A 20,901-nucleotide genomic window follows, 5' to 3' on the forward strand; every position below is an offset into this window, starting at 1 on the left:
GTGAGGAGTCAGGCACTGATTCCTCTCCTCTCCTTCAAAGTCTGAGGCAACACTGTGGAAGTAAATGAAGCCGCACTCTGCTCTCACAAGCAATCTTAGGGTTATGTCAGATAAACGCATGTGGCTCACAACAAAAAGAAGCAAGAGCTAAGGCCAGCTCCTCACCCGGTATAGCATGGTGCAATGCCTTGTGCTCTTAGAGAACTGTGGATTTAGTCCACAGACATGAGGATCTGTCCCCAAGGCTGCTGTGAGCAGACAGGCATTTGTCCCTGACCTCTGCAGCAGCAGCTGCAGGAGTTAGCTGAGAGAGAAGCCTGTAATGAGCCCAGGCTGTCTTTCTCCAGCCCCTCCTTTTAGCACAGAGTGCTATCCAGAACACTTGCTTGCAGAAAATGCTTTTTGTTCAGTGGTGAAAACTCCCTGAATGCGGCTGAAGGACACTGTTTTTCTCTACCACACATGCACTGTGTCCAGTACAAATTGATTTAAAAACAAACAAACAGAAAAAAGCTATCCCAGGGTGAATTTACTAAATCGTTGAAGTGGGAGGGAATGAAAAGGTCTGCATCCTGCTGGTTACTTTTCTGCACTGAAGGATCTCACCGGGTCTGCAGCACAGGAGGAAAGGCAGTGATGGACACAGGCGTGTGTGTGAGCAAGAGGGAACAAGGATCTCTGTGTGGCTGCAGGATATGAGGAGAAACAGTGAGTAGCAAGAACCTCTCCTTTGAGACAGAAATACTTTAAAATGTTTTTCTGAAAGGGGATGCCTAGCATAGACTTGGTTGAGGGAGGGTTTGGGAAACACAAAAAACCCCCTTTCAACAATGGAGCTACTGCAATGGTGAGCTCGATAGTGCCACCCAGAGTACCTTTTTGCATAATATATGATGCTCTGTGTGGGTCTGGAAACTGGGAAGATTAAAGCAGATGATCTTTCTGCATGTAAAGCAGCCAGAGACAGCATGATGGATTATTACTGAATACGTTTCTGGCCGTGCATAATTGTGTTCTGATCTTCCTTGTTGGAGTTCTACCACCATCTCTCTGCCAGACTATGTTACTTAACTCATAAGAGCCAAAAATACTCTTTACTTCTCCATGTTTTGACCATAGCTCTCTCTGGGGTCACTTGCATTGGCAGTAGGTTACTGCCAGCTCCAGTAAAATATTGAAATGGCATCAAAACATCCTAGAGCAGACCAGCAAGGTGAATCAGGTAACTGGCTGCATATAGAGTCTGGAAAAGAAGTGCCTGTTGAGATTTTGATGGGCATGAGCTTTGTTTAAGACTTTGTGGTTATTTCTTCATTGTCTGACGTCTGATTTGCAGTGAGAATGTTAATGCAAAACAACAGAGGGGGATTGTTTTGTCATTTAGTTTCTTGTCATTTCTATTTGACATTTATCAGACAAATATTGTGCAGTGTATTTACTGAATAAGGATTAAATAACCCTTATCACAGAGTGGGGAACAATACAGAAGAAAAATTCTCACTTGCTTACAGATGTAAACCAAAGTCAAAATGAAAGTGTCTGTGTGCACGGGGAGTTTCAGCAGCCCTGAGATCCAACTGCTGAGGGACAGGCAGGTGGTCTTGGTCTGCACAGCTGAGCTGCAGAACTCCTGGGGACAAGGTTTCTGGTGATATGGTTTGTACTGCTGCCCTCTGCATTGGTTAGAAGAGATTTATTGCAGGCTTGTCAGTGTGGATCATTACCTTCCTTTACATCTGTGGGGTGTCACCTACTTCAAATAATCTATAATTTATTCCCTGCATTAAACAACTTTTAATTGCACATCGTACCTATGAACACTGAGGTGCCTTTCGCTTCTTAATAAATACAAGTGAGAAATACAGAACTGCCAGAAAATGTCCTCCTTTCTCTTCCCTTCCCTAGCTCAGTGAAGAAAAACTGGAAATTTAAGGAAAGATTTAAATCAAACTTATGTTTAGATTTTTTTTTCTCAGAAATAAATAGCAAAAGTTATTTTGAAGCAAGATTTAAAATGAAGATATTACTCCTTCATTTAAATCCCAGGAGCATTTCAGCAGTCTTTATTTCAACACTTATCACATTGGCAATTACTTGAGAGATATATATAGATATATAGACATATAAGTATAGATATACCCTTCAATTTACATTCAGCATTACTGCTGGTCCTTAATATCAGGCTGTGCTAATTAAGTTGTAATGAACACATGCACATCATTTGCTTTCCAAGCTTTTTCCTCTAGAAATGTGAGATTTTCATGTTCATTATGACATTAATTTTCCTCTTACATACAGTTACTGAGCCTTTTGGATATAATCTTCAAGAATATCGATGCCTTCTATTTTCAACATTTTAATTTCTAGCCTTAAAAAGAGATGTCAACAGGTGAAAAGTGTACTGTAATGCCTTATTATGCTGCTCAGCTCCATCTCTAAAACTATGAATATTTTTCATTTATTCAAAATTAAAGAATTTGTGCCATAAATATACCTCATGGTATTTTTATGTGATAAATAAATGGTACAAATAATACATTTTTCACTCTCAAAGAGATAAATATGGTTTAATTTGGATCAGCACATAGCTAGTAGGGGTATATAATTTCTTTTGATGCTTCCATTTTTCTTTAAGATGGAATTGCCTCATTCCAATTTGCACAGGACTCAATACAAAATGACACATTTGTAGAAAGCAACTGGTTGCCTCTAGACAGCAAAAGCTCAGTTTTTCCTGACCTCAAAATATTTGCTTGAGTTGCAGAGAAGGGAACCATTTGGCTCGGCTCTGGTTTTGGCTCCCGTTTCTCCGAGCTGTTCAGCGAGGCACAGAGTTCCTCCCCATCCCCCAGTTGCACTGCAGTATGTTCAGAGTTGCTGGAAATTTCATGGCATAAATTATTGCCACACTGAGCAGAGCCTGGCTGCATGGCTCTGGCTTTGCTGAGGGGCCCTGAGGAATAACTGCAGGCAGTTTCCATGGGCCAGGTTTTCCATGGGTGCTCTCCAGTTTTGGCCACTGCCAGGCCATGGTGAGTCAGGCGAGGCCAAGCCCCCGGTGCTTCCCTGCAGATGCACCTTGCTGACAAACACTAAGCTGGTGCCTCCTTGCTGAGGAGAGTCAGCCCAGTAAGTGCAGCTTGTGAAAAGAAAATCTGCCAGCAGGATTAGTTGTATCTGTGAAATCAAGCGCTTGTGATGGTTGTTCCTTTTGAAGCCAATTCTCATCCCTAAAAGGATTCTGCAATGCAGTTTCTTGCCAGGCAGTCCTGTGTTCCCACTTGAAGACCAAACCACAAGAAAATAACTCTATGGTCCGTGGCCTAAAGGGTACCTGTACTGAATCCTGTTAAAAACACAGGATGTATGCAACTTCTCTGTAGTTGCAGCTGTTTTCCTGCCTCTGGGTGATTCATGGTGAAGAGCAGCTTCTCTTTCAGGAGTTGTGCAGCCTGTTCCTGCAGCTGAGGGAAGCTGGGGAGAAGTGGCAGCAAAACATACCTGGGTACACATCAGGCCCCCAAAGCCTGGGGAGGCCCTGATGTGCTCCAGGTGATCAGAAAGCCTAGAGAGGGATCAAGAGCCATGACAGCAATGTCATGAGAGAGCAAGAGAAGCTTAAGGAGAGAGCACATGTATTTCCATCTGAGAGGCTTCAGGACAGATGGTTGACTTTGTGGTTCTCTCTCCGTACCTCTTTCCATCCCCTGCTGGGTACGTGTTTCCCCTACATGGCACTAGAACAGTTGCAAGCACGAACTTCAGACACGGGGGGAAAATGGAAACTGTCCTGCCAACCACACAGTCTTTTTCTTTTTTTCTGATGGCAGCATCCCACTGCTGCCTCCCTGGGCTGTTTAACTTTCTAAAAGCAGTCCTGAATGTGTATCCTCGTGGATTGCATGCAGAGAGTATCCTGAAAAGCCACAACTTACTGGTCTGTCAATGCAATGTTGTGCTTAGGCAGGTTGCTGTTCCATTTCTTAGAGATGCAGGAGGTATCTAGAGCCAGCAACTGAAAGCTGCTCTTTGATACCCTTAAATTTTAAAGGTTAACACAATTGAGAATTACACAGGACATCTGTGAGAGCCTGCGTAGTAATGTTCTGGGCTCTTCACACAGGAAAGAGGAAGAAATGTGCAGCAGTCTAAACCAAGCTCAAAGCAGTGATAAAACCCCATATACCCCTCAGTCTGAATTCAGAGGTTTGATCTTGGAGCATTCTCTCTGATAGGATGTGTTTTCCATTAGCAACACCCACATCTAAATTGAGATTTCTGTCTGGTTTTTACACTGAAAGGATTTCTGGGAAGCTTACTGGTTTACTACTGGAGAATGATAACAGAGCTACATTAGAGTATTTAACTACAGGTTCTGCATTGCCCAAATTGCTATTTCCCTCAAAAACAGTGGTGGAACAAGAGAAAGCAGTCCACCACAACTTTTAGATGGCTTGACTTCTGTGTTTAATGGAAGCCAACAATAAAACTCTTCTTGTTGCAGAAGTGTTCACCTGTAATTATTATGGATAAGTCATAAGAAAGTATTTCCAGCAGCACATAAATATCAGTCAGAGGGGAATAAATTGTAGTTTTCTGAAATCCAAACTCAATTTCCAGTTTTAGTGCAACTGGAGAATTCTCAACTAAATTTCTCAGTTGAGAGATTTTCATGTCCCTAAGATATTTTCCCTTTGGGACTTTTGGGGTTTTCATTGCTTTTACTCTTGTCTGTCATCTATGTCTTGGGCATAGTCCATTTTTTCTCTAGAGAATTTTTTAAGACGATGCACTGAGGAATTAGTTCATGCAAGTCATTCCTGAGCACAACCAAAAAGCCTTGAAAGTGATGAAATGTGTTTGTGTCATCTGTGAATGCATTGATATTTATCCCTATTATCCTTCACATTTTCAATTCAAGCAGCACATAATTTATCAGCTCTGTTGTCAAATGCTGCATGTAATTGTGTTTAGTAGAAAGCTTGGTGGGAGAGAGGGGAGAATAGAAGGGGGGAGATAACCATTCACTTTTTCCCAGGAGAATTGCAGATTAGACCTTGCTTTGAATTTGGTGGCCATCTACTCTTTTCAAGTACTCCCAGGGCACATGTTGTAAAAGTGGAGCAGCATATCAAATGTAAGAATGTAGTTCAGCAGGGGCAACACAGGTAAACGTCTTACTGGAACAATGCAGAGCATGAGACCAGAAACACTTTGAGGGTTTGCCAAGATGAATAGTTGCATAGCAGCCCCTTGCTCATTGACATCACTCTGAAAATGAAGTCCCTTGGATATAGGATGCCAGTGCACTGCAGTGGTCTCCTTTCAGTATCTATTATTCTATTTTGAGTACAATTTGGTTTAGTTCTTTTAGCCTCCTTCAAGAGAACTTTGATGCAACATGGTTAACAGATGGCAGCACTTAGATTGGGGATGTCAGCTGCAAAAGATGCTGGAAAAAAAGCTATTGATATGCTTTAATTTCTGTAGGAGAACATGGCTCTGTCTATGTTTCCTGGCTGTTCTGTACTGCACAGCTGTGGAGTCACAGCACAGCACCTGACAGTCAGACCCCTTAATGTGTACTTTGCAGAGTTACTAATTAAGTCACACAGTTAGGGAGCACACCTACAAAGTATGGCTATGGAAGTGGCAGAGGGGATAACTTGTGACAAGGGCCTCCCTTTTATTCCCCACACTAAGGCTACTGCAGTCTGTGTGACAGCTGGTTCTTCTGTGGCTTCTCCCTTTCTCCTTTCTCATCGTGACCTCTGGTGTGTTGACAGAACATTCAGAACAGTCCTTTGGAAAGTGCCCTTGCTTATGTCTTTGACAAAGACACATGGACAGATTCTCACCAAGATTTTTTGCATCTTGTAGGCCTAAAGAATGACATTGAAAACATTTAGATCTTCCTGCTGGCTGTTATCTTCCACTCTGGAGGAGCTGCAGTGCAGGGAACATGTTGGGAATTGACAGATATCTTGATGGATTTGCCTGGACTTGGTAAACCTGGCTAGGAGACAGTCCTTCTGCAATTCTCTTTTTCCTGCTCATTAGAAAAGCACTGAGGAAGTACACTGCTGTTGGAAGGAATGGACTCAGTGCCTGCAGTATGGGACAGTCTAAGGGTAATAGGGAAATAAATCCCTTTTCTTTCTCCTTTTTATTCTTTTGATCATGAATGGAGATATGGAAATTGCAATAAAACTCTGTGCTCTCCCAAGGTACTTTGCTCATAGGAAAAGGGAACGTTGTGACCTGGAGCCTCAGCACTTTAAAAACTTTTAACATTAAGCCCAGTCTTTGAGTGTGATTTGTTTAAAAAGAGGAGATTTCTTTAGTTTGGTTTGGTTTCCCCATGGAAAGGATGCTGCTCTGGTGCAGAGCAGTGCTGTGGTTTTACTCCATTGGTAGAAACTCGTAGGGCTTTGCCTTTTCCCCTGCTGAATGCTGAATCTGTGCTGTGAACTTAGCTGGCATTGCCTACTTGAATAGGACAAAACAAGGCAGCCACTGAGCTGGGGAGCTCCCCATTAATATGGGGAGGCTGGACCAGGCAGCCTCATCCAGGCACCTCTGGCACTAAGCACCAACTCCTACCAACCAATGTAACCCTTCCGTGCCCTCTCTCAACCAGCCTGGTAGGGAATAGCTTTTCCTGCTGTGATGAAACCGTGCCCCATGCACTGACTGCACTGACTGTGAGTGAGAAGTTTTGTGCTGTAGCTTGAAAAGAAAACAGGGAAATAGGACGTGGTCTGCTCTGGTGTGTCAGCCATTTGGGAGCACCAACAGTGATGAGTGCCTGTCTTAGAGGGATGTGAGGGATTTGAGTAAAAAGGGTTGCCAGACTGGCAGTTTGATGTCAGCCCTCACTGTTCCAGAAGAGCAGCTTGTCCCCTGTTAATACATTAGCAGAAATTTCTGTGCCTCTCTAGCATATTAACAGCAGTTTGCCTCTGTTTTGTTACATAAATAGATTAAGCTTTAGCTGTGCTCCTATCAGACAAATTTTCTTTTCCTTTTTTTAATTTTTTTTTAATAATCTTCAGATATTCTCATCAGTTTTGTCCTACAAGCAAGGCTTTGAAAAAACCCTGAAGAGCTGACTGAACAGTTCCTTTTCTTTCAGCATCTGTAGCTGTTTAATATTTTGCTTGTCTGTTTCTTCAGGTGCACAGGGGGACAGAGCTGCTCTCTCCAGCCTGATTCAAGACAAGCAGAACTTGATCAGCTGGGGAGAGAGGACAAACTGCCACAGCACTGCCAAAATTTCTGGCTCATGTTCTTGAGCTCTGCCGTTCGTGTGTCAAAAATTGGAAGTGTAATTGGGTGAATAATCCTCAGGCCATAAAATTCATAAGTGTTTGGGTTTCAGCCAGCTCTTTACTGGAGATTTTGTGGGTCCAGTTTTAATTCTTCCTTCCATTTGACATGGGAATCATGTAATTCATGCAGTTCTGGAGGTGTGGAACCAGGCAGTGCTTTTTATCATTGCTATTTTATTTATTAATTTATTTAAGTGCTGTGGTGACCTGTCACCCTCTTTATAAAATCAGAATTTTACAAATATTTAAAGCAAACTGATATGTGAAGAAGCTTTGTATATTGTTTTGGATACTCACTACCAAAAGCTAAATGGACTTACACTTGCTAAAACAAAAAAAAAATCCTGATACTGCTGTTGTAAGATAAACACCTGCTGTGGTGAGGTCAGGCATCAGTGACCTCAGTGACAGAGCTTTCTTTAAGCAATTTTGCAAATAGTGACTGTTTCTTTCATGGACAAATTGCTTTTTGTGTTCAATTTCTGGTGAAGAGCCTCATCTAAAGTCAGATCACTACAGTGCTACTACAGTACTTGTCAGACAAGTTGAATCCTGTGTTGGATTTAGTATGTCCTATAACTTTTAGCCTAATACTTACCTCTTGGCAGACTCTTCAGGCATAGCCAGTAATGAATTCAAGTGATATTTTATGCCTGAGCTGGGAACTTACTTATCTCACTTCTGTGGATCCATAGAGTGGAAAGACAGGGTACTGATGGCATGTCTTGCTGGCATGTACTGAGAATTATATTGAAAACATACACCCAACTACTTTTATACATCTGAATCCTGTGCAACAACTCACTCTTTAATTAGCTCAAAATGTATCTGACCTTCTGTGGTGAAACTATATCAGCATGAGATGAATCTTCCTTGGACAGTGGTGAAAGGAGTTAACTTCACTTGAATTTTTTTTTGGTTTTGACACAGACTTGCATACCTGGGTTTAGATCCTGGTGATGCTGTAGGCTTTTTGTGGGATGTTGCAGAAATATCTTAATATTCATTACCTAACCTAGCACGTTGCTAATGCTCTCCCACATTCTGCATACAGTGTGAACATGTAGACAACTGCCACTAATTCTCCAGAGCCAGTAACCTGGATTTAGTCTTGCAGAATTTGATGTCATGCATGGTGATAAAGTGTGGGAATGATATCTGGCTGTGGTCATCTTAAGTAAAAAAGCATTATCAGTTCTTGAAATCTGAGCAACAAGTTATTTCTGTGAGGTAGAAAAGGCTGCCTAATTTTATTTCTCCTTGTATAGAAAGGAGGAATAACAATAACAAAAGCTTTGGAGGGTAGCAGGTGAAGTTTCTCAGAAATTTTTTTCACGTAAATCAGTGACTTCTCTGTAGTAATCAGATGCTGCTCATTTGTTTTTTTCTTTATTATTATTATAAAAGTGTTGGTTTGGTGGTGGTTTTTTTTTTTTTTTAATTACAGCTGTTTCAGCCCTACTTCAGTCCCCTCATTCCCTCAGCAGCGGATGAGAATTTGCTCCAGTGCGTTCTGATAGCCTTAGTGCTTGTCCTTTAAGTCACTTCTATGGCTAAACAGATACTTTGAAAAATATGACAGAATCCAAAGAGGATGAAAAATCATCCCAGTTTTCCCTAGGGAAATAATATCCTTGATGCAGAGTCTGTGTTACTTAGTTTTACTCCTGTATCATTTTTGTGCTGTCTTATTTTTCCCCTTCTCAAGAAGACACAGGGATCTTGCCAGGCACAATATCAGCACACAAACCACAAAGGGCCCTAAAATGTATCTCCCTACGTGCCAGGACAGCAGAGTAAAATACTGCAGCTTTCTGTGAGAGTCCATTTTGTACCGCTGGATTACAAGAGAGTGTCACATAAAATTTATTCCTATTTTCTGACCTAGAAAGATGAATAATGTAAGATTGTCATAAAAAAGCAAACTAGCTCCAGATTTATTCTTTGGGAGAAACAAATACTATTAATTCCTTCCTCTCTAGTTCCTTCTTCTTGACTAGCTCCCTAGCAATCACTTCTAAATTTCAAATATGCATTTCTGCCAACTTGGCATGCCATATAGAAACAAAGCTTTTCAATAATATATGTGCTATGCCTGCTCCGAGAGCATATTTTGGCAAGGGCTTTTCTAACTCGAGCTGGTATTCACTTTCAGAGATTACTTTTCTATTACTATTTAATTTCAACACAGCCTGAGAGAAACTGCCATCCAAAGTCCTGGAGAGCAGGGTTACACAGGCAACAGCTTCCTGCTGAATTTAAGGGCTATCAAGGAGCCAAAGAAGCAGCCCTGGAAATTCAAATCCTGCATGCAAAGCATAAAGCTTCTCACTTTACTGTACTCCCAGTGAGGTTCAGAGCTGCTGCTCCTCAGGGACTTCTGGGGATTCATGAACTTGCTACATCCCAGAGGAGCTCAGTGCTAAGGGACTCTACTGCTGCTGCTCACCCCTAAGGGCAGGGTTGGACACTGAGGGCTGTTAGGACCTAGACTGAGAACCTTTCAATTTCCAGCATTCCATGGGGAGGTTTTTTAAAGAAACAACAGGTTCCTACTGATTTCTGCCAAGACAAAACCAGACTGTGGGCCAAAACTATTGGTAGCTGAGAGATCAGTAACTAGGGCATCCTCATGTCACTTCTACAAGGAGCACATCCACAGATGTAAGTCCCAGGGGGAGGTTCTTAATATTTTCTCTGATCTGCTGAATCACAGAAGATGGACATTACACAGTTTTCCTGGGTTTAAGTAATTTGAAATTATGATGCACTTACTAGTTCTTACTGGAATAAATACAAACTGTCCCTGGGTTTAGTCCACCCTTAAAAGCTTACCATTCACAATGTGCTTTAGGATATTCAATTATTGGATCACTTCTGCTAAAAAATTGAACTATAGAATTGCCTGGGTATTGATCATGGGTATAATACTGTAAAAACCTATTTTAGAAAGTTATTTTAGAAAATGTTTGTGCCACAACATAAAATTTAAGCTCCTCAGTATATTGGTATTTGTGGCTGTGTAATTCTGTGAATAATTTTATAGAAAGCCATGTGATCGGGTAAGTGCTTTTTAGGAATTTGATACTAAGAAATACAGTAGACTATAATTTTTTTAAAGTAAAACAACAATTAAAGCCTGTTCTTCCTACAGTTCTTACGGCTTTGTTTCTGAAAGCCAACCAGGTTAAGAATTGCTGAGGCATGAAATGCTGGCAGTTAAAATGTGCATTTTTTTCTTCTATTATGGAGAAATACATGTGAAAGAGAAACTTCAAAAGGGTGAGGGGGTTTTTTTAGTAAATCTTACTTTAGAATGTGCATTCTTTCTTACTTTGATGTTTGGGAGGGGTTTTTTCCCAGTTAGATAGTTTTTTCTGGTTTGTGACACTGACGGTGTACTAACACAAACTGATGATATGCCAAATGGCATGTTTTTATTTACAAAGCATTATGGATAGATGTTAGTAAAATATTTCCCATTTTAAGATTTTTTTTTCCTTTGTTCAGTGGCAAAACAGCTTGATATTTCGTAAGATAGAATTGCAATAACTCTTCAGTATTTCTATATAAATTGATACAAGCTGCATCACAAAACAGCTTTCCACAGAAAAATTTGAAAAAGTGGTGGAAAGCAGTGCAATGTTTCAACTTCAGATTAAAACCCAGCATTTTTAGCATCAGGAAAATAACAGTAAAACTGTATAACCACCATCAATTCTGTGGATCAGCAATTACTGTGGGTAGTTTTTTGATTGTCTGTTCCCTTGCTCTATCAAACTGTTGCATTTGAATATTTAGCTCAGCTCCTTTGATCTCCTTCCTCTATTCAGCTCACATATCTGTCTGTACTTCCTCACGTTGACACATAATGAGGAATTATTTATAGATAATCGAATTTCTCTCAGTTTTGTAGCCACTGTGAGCATGCTATACTGCATACATTTGTCGATAAACTACAATGGGATTTTTTTCAGTGCACCTAAAGCCATCTTCACAAATGGGATTCACTTGCAAAAAGATGTTCTCCTGCTTTGCAGAATTGCTCCTCTCAGGTACTGTTCTCATTTTGACAGGCTTGAACAACAAAAGCAAAGCTAACAAAGTAGCTGTAGCAGCCCCTCCATTGTGACTATCCTTGGGAAATATCAGTGGTTCATGTTTTTACAGTTGTGTTTTAGCTCCTCCACAGACATGCTCTTGTTGTATGCCTTCCTCAAAACTGCTCTGTTTCTCCATTTTGTCACCACATTTTTAGATGGTATTCACAATACACTGGGTGCATTCTCAGTTGCATGACTGTGTTTATGATCTGTGGGCAAGAAAATGGGATAAGCTTACGCTTATGCACATTCATGGAGTAACTCGGTATGGCTGGAACACGTACAAAGCACATGTGGAAGAATGAGAAGAGAGTGTGGGAAACAAAATGCAGCAAAAATTAATTTTGATCTCTTGCTTATTTTCCTAATCACACTGACAGGTATCTTTACAATAATGTTGGCCCCACTCACAGAGGATTTTCCTGTTAACTACACTGTTGTACAGTGAGCTCCCTGCGTATCACAGCTGTCGCATTGCTGAAGTGTCCTGGGATATGAAGCTGTCAGCTTGCTGTATGGAGCCAGACCCATGTCAAGCAGCTGCCTCCCCATATTCATAACCTATCTTGAATCAGTCTGAAGGCTGCTTGCCTAAAGGGACACTCAGAAAGTCCTTAAATACCCAGCTTTTCTTATCTAAAAAGAAGTTCTTGTAACTTATAGGTAGCACCTTGGTAGGTGCATTTAAGGGCCTTTTTTTTTCCCCCTCTTCTAATATATCTCAAGTTTGCAGCAAAATCTGTATTTCATCAGGTATGCATATACCCAGTGCACATCCAATCTTTGACCGTCTGTGTGGATGCTGTTAACATTATTTATACATTACCAGACATGGGCTGGAAGCAGCCAGATAAAAGCTGTGTTTTATGAGTGCTCCCAGAAGCACTACCCTTAGTTGCATAATTACCTGTGGCATCTGCTGGGAGACGTGTGTTATGAAACAGTGGGAGCTATTAATTTGCATACAACTATTACTCTGGTTTTCCCCCGTTTGTCAACTTACCACTGCATGCTCAATAGCCTCTTCATCATCTAGAGGAGGGCAAGATCCCTGCTTTCTTCTGAACCCAGGCACATGATAAGCAGCACCTTGTGGGAAAAGAGAGGAGGGAGGTGGAGGTGTCCTGCAGCACGTCTGTGCATGCATGAGGATACACACGGGTAAGAGAGGCTGCACAGCAGCACTTGGGATGTGCCTGTGTGTGCAAGGGACAGGGAAACACGGGTTGGATGTATGCAGCAGGCTTCCTGTTGGCCTCCTGCAGTATGAGGAAGAATTGTACCTCTTTAATCAAGCATATAACTCTAATAATGAGGAAGGCCATCCTGCCTAATTAGGGTTTCCCTGCTGACCCTGCAGGATGTTACTTATGAACCTCATCAAATCTGCATTCATTCACTCTACAAAACATCCTTCATGAATAGCTTTTATTTTTGCCTGATGCTTCAGCTGTCTGCCTTTCTCTTCCCAATACCATCTTTTCTTGCCCCTCTCCCTAAATGCAATGCCAGACAACACCTATTTCTTCCAGTCTTCTAAAGGAAGCATTAGTCCAAACTGGATGCACTTCGTACATGCATTTGCATTTTTGCAGCGGACAGGAGAACAAGATTTTCATTTGAGAGGAAGAAATGCTTTCTGACAGTGAGAATGATGAAACAGACTTCTTTGGGTAGGTGGTCTCACCAGGAATAAAAGGCTTTAAGAAGAATTTAGATTATTTTTCACCAAAAATGCTGTAAGGTTCAGTTGAGTCTGTTTGGGGGCAGGAACTTAAACCTGGTGATCTTTCCAAGATGCTTTGCATCATCATTGTTCTTCAATTATTCTAGCACAATAAATAATGTAGGTTTAACTCACTGCCTGCCACTGTTTCCAGTTAAGAGTTTTTTGGGGGTGGGGGCCATAAATATAAAAGTAATTAATATAGCTGGCGAATTTTGTAGTGACACTCTTGGGTATCTCCAGGCATTGGACGAGGTACTATGCTGTGCCTCAGGTTGAGAACATAGTTCTGCATCTCTGAGAACCCTTCAGCCATCAGGGCTTTCCATGTCTGAGCTTTCATGGCTCCTGTTAAGGAGCTGTTTCACTGGGACTTTGCAATGGGAGCGCCAGGAAGCAGACAGGGCACACAGCTCTCGTACCATCTCATCTGCCCTGAAAGTAAAGGATTGAGGCCTGCAGTGGTCCTCCCATGCCCCTTGGATAATTAAGGACATCAAGCTAAGTTGTGTTAATCAGAAACCAGTCTTCCTGCTGTAAGAATCTCTTCAGGAGAGGCAGTGATTTCAGACTGCTTGCTGTATGTGCCGTATGCAGGGCACCACTTAGAGCAGATGAATGTTATCAAACCCCCAGAAAGTGAGATGTACTCCCCCCCCAAATTTCAACTCTGGTAATTTAATTCTTTCCACCTACATTCCCCATCCCATTTCAATGGACAGAGGTACATTTCAAGAGGTATATTTTTCTAAATATTTATGTAGGGTTAAGCAGGAACAATTAAATGTTTCTTGCTGTCCATTCCTCAGCTGGTTACAGCGGAGCAGTGAGAGTGTGAGCTATCTGTATCAGTACATTTGAATAGTAAAATGCTTTGAGAACATTGGGAGATGAAAAGCATTTCGTACCAAATCACATCCCCAAGGGTGTTTCATTAACTTCTTACAAAATAATGTCTGCTCTTAATCTGTGTGGAATAATGTTGAGGTCTCTAATACACATTATAAGTCTGAAGCAAATAAGATGCAGGTAATTAAAGGTGAGCCTGGGCCGTCAAGCCCAGCAATTGATCAAACCTTGTACAATGCCTGTGCCTCTCTAGGTCCACATTTTTTGTTTTCTGCTGTTTCTGGATAATTTCTAATTGAATTGAAGGCTTTTCCTGAGTTTCTTTCAACCTGTTTCTAAAGCCACTGATGTTACGAATAAACAGAACACACTTTCAGTACTTACTTTTCTGTATATTTTATGGTTGGGTTTTTTTTAAATGAGCCCAAGTATCTACAAAGGGAGAAACAGTGAAAACCTCACATCCAAAGGAATTACAAGAGAAAAAATACATAGTATTCTAGTATAGAATAAGGCCTAGTATAAGCTTATTCTAGTACAGAAGGGTGGTGTCTCATTTTTAAAGCTCTGTTTTTTATAAAGAGCTAAAGCATGCAGTTAAGGAAAGTATATAAGCAGATTTGATTTGCTGGAGAGCAGTTAGCTGGGATGCCAGCAGCTTTGCCCCTGCAGACTGCATCAGCTGGCACAGCAAGGGACACTGTGGTGACTGCAGGGACATGATGCTGACCTGCCTGTGCCTGCAGCCCTTCTGTGCCACTGGCTGTGGCTCTGTGCTTTGGTGTCTGCTTAAACCTCTGCTAAGTGCCTCAATGATTCCCCAAGTGGTAAGACTCAATGTAAGTGCTGGAGAGTTTCTAGAGTTGAATCAATAGTTGGTATTGCTGCTTTCTGCCAAGACTTTAACCTTTTTTTAAAGCAGTTGTGCACAACGTTAATGAGTCTCTGCAAATAGAGGCCTATATTAAATTGGCACTGGATGGAGTTTGTGCCCTGGAGTTTGTTCAGACACTAAATGCAGCTGAAGGGAAACTCTGAGTTTTATTCTAAAATGTTAAGTACCCAGAATTTCCTCTCTTCTTCAGCAGATGCACAGCAAGTCATCCCTTCTAAATGACCCTGTTAGCTTGAGTTAGAGGCATTTAGTGTTATGACTCAGCCATTACAAGCTGTATCTTTCTAATTCATTTCTCATCTTCCCTTCCACTCTGAGGCCAGCTGATGGATGCAGAGATGGGGCTGTGTGAAATGCTGAAAGCAGCTCTCAGCATGCCGTGTGCCCTACAGGAACCAGCCTTTTATCTACCAGTATTGTGGGCTAAACTGATAGGCCACGTGCATGTTCTCTGTAGTGTACACACACCTCACACATAAACTTCTGCTCAGTATGCCAGTCTTTATGGTATTTCTGAGAATTGCTCAGGTTACTGAGCAAGATGCCTGAAATGATGCTTTTCCTTTGAGCATTCTTCATACGAAAGGTTTGCTTAATAAGGATTCACACCTTAAGTCTCAAACAGCATTTCAAGCCTTTCTTGCCATATCATATGATTATAGCTCTGTTTCCTTCACAGGCAGAATATGCAAATCTCCACAACATGTCTTTACAATGAAATGAGAAATTACCAGAATTTTATTGCTGGTTTTCTTCTCTGCTACCTCCTGGGCAAAAGCCACTCTCAAATTGTTTCTCTCATCTGGTTGGTATCAGCTGGGCCGACAAAGTAAAACCATCAAGATCAGAAATCATTCAAAAGCTTAAGGGAAATCTGAAATGTGCATGTTCTCTAGAAGAAAGACAAAGCACATTTTCCAGATCACTGAAACAAGTGAGCATATTCCATATAGGTTTTGTTAAATTATATATTTAAGAAAAAGAACCCCTCATCTTGTCAATTGAATGGAAGGAATCAGAACGATTTAAGTCTGAAAGTGGAGCATGGTATGCAGATTATTAAATGCAGAAAAATGTAAAGGACTTTGCAGGATGGGAAACCAAAATGTGGCAGGCCTCATCCTCTGTGGCACTCAGGCTTCTGAAGGCACTCGTATTTGATTGGGAAGTGCCACAACAGAGCAGTGAGAGGACAGGCTCTGCTGGGCAAAGTGGACTGGGATAAATGATTCCAAGGGTAAAGCAGAGGGAGAAATGGATCTTCCAGCATCGAGGTGGAGGTGGAAGGATCTACTTCTGCTTCCATGGACCTATAAGACTTGTTCAGCAGTGCCTCCATGAACACTGGGGTCTTTCTGGTAGGATGCTGCCAGCTTTTGGCTTCTCCCATCTTCCCTAGCAAGATGAAGGGGAAGGAACCTGATTCTCCTGAGAGTAGAGGTGCTGGGAGAATAGAGATTCCATGGTTCTGCATTGTGCTGGCAGAGACTAGAGCTGTTGAAGACAGAGCCAGCATGTTAGCCATCAACCTTGGGGCTTCTGGGGCCCATCTAGCATAGATGGCTTTCATCAGTAATTGGAGCATAAAGCACACCTTGTAGGGAAGGTATCAGGCTGGGAAAGAGGACTGGAGAGCCAGAGTGGTCTTCATATGCCTGGTTTCTGATTGCTGAGGGGACTCCCTGAATGAGCCAGAGGTGTGGGGGCAGCTCTGGCATCTCCTGTTTGCCAGGGTGGGGCTGAGCTGAGCAGCAGCTCTGTCCCAAGAGGTTTGTGAGTGTCTGCACTGTACATGCATGGAGAGGGCAGCAGCCTGGCAGTGCCACACAAACAGGTTTGAGTGTTTGCTGAGTGTGTCCACATCACTGGCTGAGTGAAAAGCAAGTGTTACCTCTTTCAAGGACACAGGAGACTTTTGAGTTCATGGAAACACAGGATTATAAAGTCATGAGCGTAAAATAGTACAGTTTAACTTTCTGAAATGCAGCTAGATAGGTGGGGACATTAAAATACGGTCCATTTATTCTCTTACCACCTAAATCCCAGTATTTTAAAAATACCTCTTAAGTGACATTAAAATAGGTCTAGACTTCCAGTGAAATATTGATACAGTTTTTCATTTCATGATGTTTCAAGATTCTCACATCAGGTTGGGTTGTTTTTTATAGTGTATGCAGCCTGAAGTAGAGGCTGGATTTGCTACCTAAGACTTATTTCAAGTGAAGAGGATTTGGCAGTGGTATTTGTTGGAACTTGTTTTTCAGAGATTTCTTTACTTTGCACATTCTCTGAGGTTAAGCTGCCAAATAGCACAGCTTGGGCTCTTTTACTGGTTCAGGAAAGACAGGAAAAGGTTTCCCCTAAAGACCATTAGAGGTTAGATCTCTTCCTCTAGATTTGATTTGCTGAATTCCACTGGTACAGAAGGAAGGAGCTTTAGTACACTTGGCAGACAACTGTATTGTCACTAACAGCTCAAAATAAGCAGTTACCTGATAACATAGATAAATGACTGCCTTGGAGGGAGTGTGTATTTAAGAGGCATCACCTCAACTGAATTATAAGGTGGGTAAGAACACCCCTCTCTCTGGGTGAGTGGAACAGGAGGGCACACTGCATCTCAGGTTTGCTGTATGGGATTTATGCTGCTTCACTATAGCATGTTCAAACAACCATACAAATATTTCCACACTGCTTGCAAACTGTTGTAAGGGGCACACTTGGGAAGGGGAAAAGGATGCACATTAGTAATGTTTTTATCATGTTTATTATTTTGTATATTTAGAAGTATGGGTTTTTAGAAGCTCAATAAAGGTAGCCATTGCTACAAAGAAATTGAAAGCAGACCTCCATGTTGATAATTTTTCAAAGCAATCAACATACAAATCCCCTGCTAAGTTTTACTTTGGTGTGATGTTGGTATGGTCACATCTGAATCCAGATATAGGTTTGGAACTTCCCTAAACTTCAGGGACAATTAGATCTGAGTTTACTTTTCACCACTTCTCACTTTTTCTATTGGAGACCATTGTGTGGTCAGTGTGTCTGACTCCATGTGGCATTTGCTAGATCTGAGCATGAAGAGGGTTAACATTTAAAATCAACTCTTGAAATTTGTCCTCTCCTGCTGATAGGAGATGTTGACCAAAACCGAAATTCTAGACTGGTGAAATTCTCCACATCTCAATTGTGAGACAGGCTATGCAGTCAGGTTTAGACTGCTCTCACATTTGTGGTGTGTTTTAGATACATATTTTTGATGGGCTCATGACTTGGCAATCAGTGATATCTGACAGTCTATATGAGAATGAGATTTAAAGCTTTTTCATTTGGTATACGTTTACAAGAGCAGTTACTCTTCTTTAATAAAATAAAATATTTTCTTTTGCTTCTGTATTCACCTGTACAGGCACTGAAACCCAGCAGTTTAGTAAAACAGCCTGGAGGAAGGCGGGGTTATTGAATTTCATTGTGGCATGTTACGTAGTTAGGTAGTGTCTCTGAGGTCTCTGGGTGTTTTTATGGTATGAAATTGGGGTCTCTCGGGACATCAGGCATTCTTACTCCCATTCTTATGCCTCATTTGTATTGTGGGGTTTTTTCTGGCTTCACTAAAGCATTAGTCATCCAGCTGAGAAGTTCACTTAAAAGCTCAGACTTCCCCAGAAGAATACTCATCTTCTCAGATGCAGAAAATCCTGCATATCTTGTGTCATTAAATATCTTGGAGCATTTTCAGACAGAGTAGGACAATGGTCCTTTTGATTTGGACAAAACATGGGTCTGACATCCAAAATTTTTCAAGGAATTCAAGGAGTTAACAAGGTTTCTTTTTGTATTTCACCCTACAGAGAGTCTTGTTATCAGCAGAGACAAACATAATTCTTGTTCAAGTCCCTGATTGAGAGGGTTTATGCATATGATTAGATTTCAGTGGAGCAGCTTGTGTATAAATTTAAACAAGAATTTTTTGCAGAGCTGGAACTATTGTGAATAAGATGCATGCTACCCCTGGGATCTTTTGATGAAATGTGTTGTTATCTGTATCACTCATATCAGATATGTTGCTTTTACATGAGTGCTGTGGTTGTAGTCAATTCATTTTCTAACATTTAGAATAAAAGATAGAAACCCTGGATGACCTGAAAAGAGATTCAACATATCACAGGCACTGCATGTGGATTCCTCCCTAGCACAGCTGGCTGACAGGTATTGCAGGGAGTTAAAGGTCATACATCCTTTAGTGTGTCAGGCTGCAGTTTGCACACAAATGAGGTATCTTTGACGTTTGTATTCACACACACCACTTACAAGTTCTTCCCGCTGACTGTTGTGGAGCTCAGCATTAGCTGGCTGGCTGACATCACACAGCTCGATTTTTCTTTTGTACTGCCCACCACCACTGGCATTACTACATTTGGCAGAATTGTCAAAATGCTCATAAGCAGCCACTGATTTGTGGCCAGAGCAGGAACACTATGGATAGGCTTGAAAAATGTCATCTGAATATAAAAAAGCATCTACTGCTTTCCTTGGGAGGTAGTGCAAAAATAATGATTTATTTTCTCTCCATGCATTACAGAGATGGAAGGCAGAGCTGCTTGCAGCTCTTTTCTCACTGGAGGATTCAAACTCATCAGCCCTCTGAGAGCCCAAGACTGAGGCTCTCATTTGCCTCAGTCTGTGATCCCTGTTATATTCTGTGGGCTGAACATCACAATTAGTAAGCTCATCGAGATGGGCTTAAGCTTCTTGACATTCCCTGAAGGAGCACCCCAGAGTTTCACTTGGGGTAGGTTTTATTAGAAATGTGCCATTTCTTCAGAAAAAGGCTGAAGTCCTGTGCTTATTCAGGATTGCACATTTTGCATCTGATTTCAGTTGAATCAGGATTTCACCCAAACTGGTCTACACGTGGTCTCTTTGCAAAGTGCCCACCAGCTGAGTGATGTAAGGGGCGTGTTCTTTCTGGAATATGCGTCACATTTTGTACAGATTTTCCTGGTTTCCTCCTCATTCATACTGAGATACTGCTATTTGCCTTCATACCCAGTCATTCTGTATAGAGCTAGAGTGAAGCTGTGTTTAACATGCCCCACAAAGAGCACCACCAGTGGGTTCCACCCTCTTCTAAGCAATGCAGAGCTCAGCCACAGGCTGAGGGTTGGATGGGTCTCTCAAGAGCCAGTGCACTCTCCCACAGTCAAGGGATAAAAGCAGCTATTGCTACAGCATAACCCATCTGTGCTTGTTCAATTTCTACCTTAGGAGCAGATAAATCTGGAAATGGCTACTTCTCTCTGTAGCCAAAGAGTTCAAATACAGATACTTGTTTTGTAAACCTGTAATTTGGATACACAAAGCCCTGCTCATGTGTGCTGAGCAGGATTAAAGCCCTAGTGGCGAGTAGGATAAGCAGTGCAAAGTCTCATAACCTACAGACTTGAACAATTTCATGGACAGAACACCTGTCTGTGAGGCACATCAGCACATAACTGTATTAAAAAGTCACCACTACACATGTTAATGACCTAGTTTTCCTTCTTTTACCCTCCAGTATAACTGTGTATATAAAACTGAAACAGTAAACTCTAGGAACTTTATCTGTGGGTTTAATATGGCATATATGAGAGTTTTGTGCTATGAACTTGCAGCACTTGCCGTACATCCCAATGAAAACCAATAAAATATCTTTTGTATCTAAGGCAGAAAAAAAGTATCTATCTCTGTAGAGCAGTGAGCTCTGCCTGCAAAAGAGTGTTGGGATAGTTCTGACGGCAACAAGGAGATTATTAGAAACATTCTAAAGCAAAAATCTTCCTACCACCACACACTGCATGTTAAGGGCCAGGAGTGAACTCTGAGAGCAGCAGAATTCTGTCTTTGCACTGCACTGCAATTGATATGTATTCTCATTAGAGGAAAAGTGATTCACCCAAAGTAGGATGCCAACAACTTTGCTCTTTCCCACGCACTTTCTTTGAACTAAGGGGTTTT

The 20,901-nt window shown here is 41.5% G+C and overlaps 1 protein-coding gene across 1 annotated transcript in view; it reads left to right on the forward strand.

Moving 5' to 3' along the window:
* The first annotated feature begins 689 nt into the window (after positions 1-689).
* Positions 690-20,901, forward strand: part of GHITM (growth hormone inducible transmembrane protein) — a 47,068-nt gene continuing 26,856 nt past the window's right edge. The window contains exon 1 of the mRNA XM_042033225.1: positions 690-708. The gene's annotated coding sequence lies outside the window, so the exon portion shown is untranslated. The remainder of the gene's footprint in view (positions 709-20,901) is intronic.

The sequence above is a fragment of the Corvus kubaryi genome, unplaced genomic scaffold (genome assembly GCF_017639235.1).
Source record: "Corvus kubaryi isolate FWS band 111438036 unplaced genomic scaffold, C.kubaryi_AGA036_p1.0 37357, whole genome shotgun sequence".
NCBI lineage: Eukaryota > Metazoa > Chordata > Aves > Passeriformes > Corvidae > Corvus > Corvus kubaryi.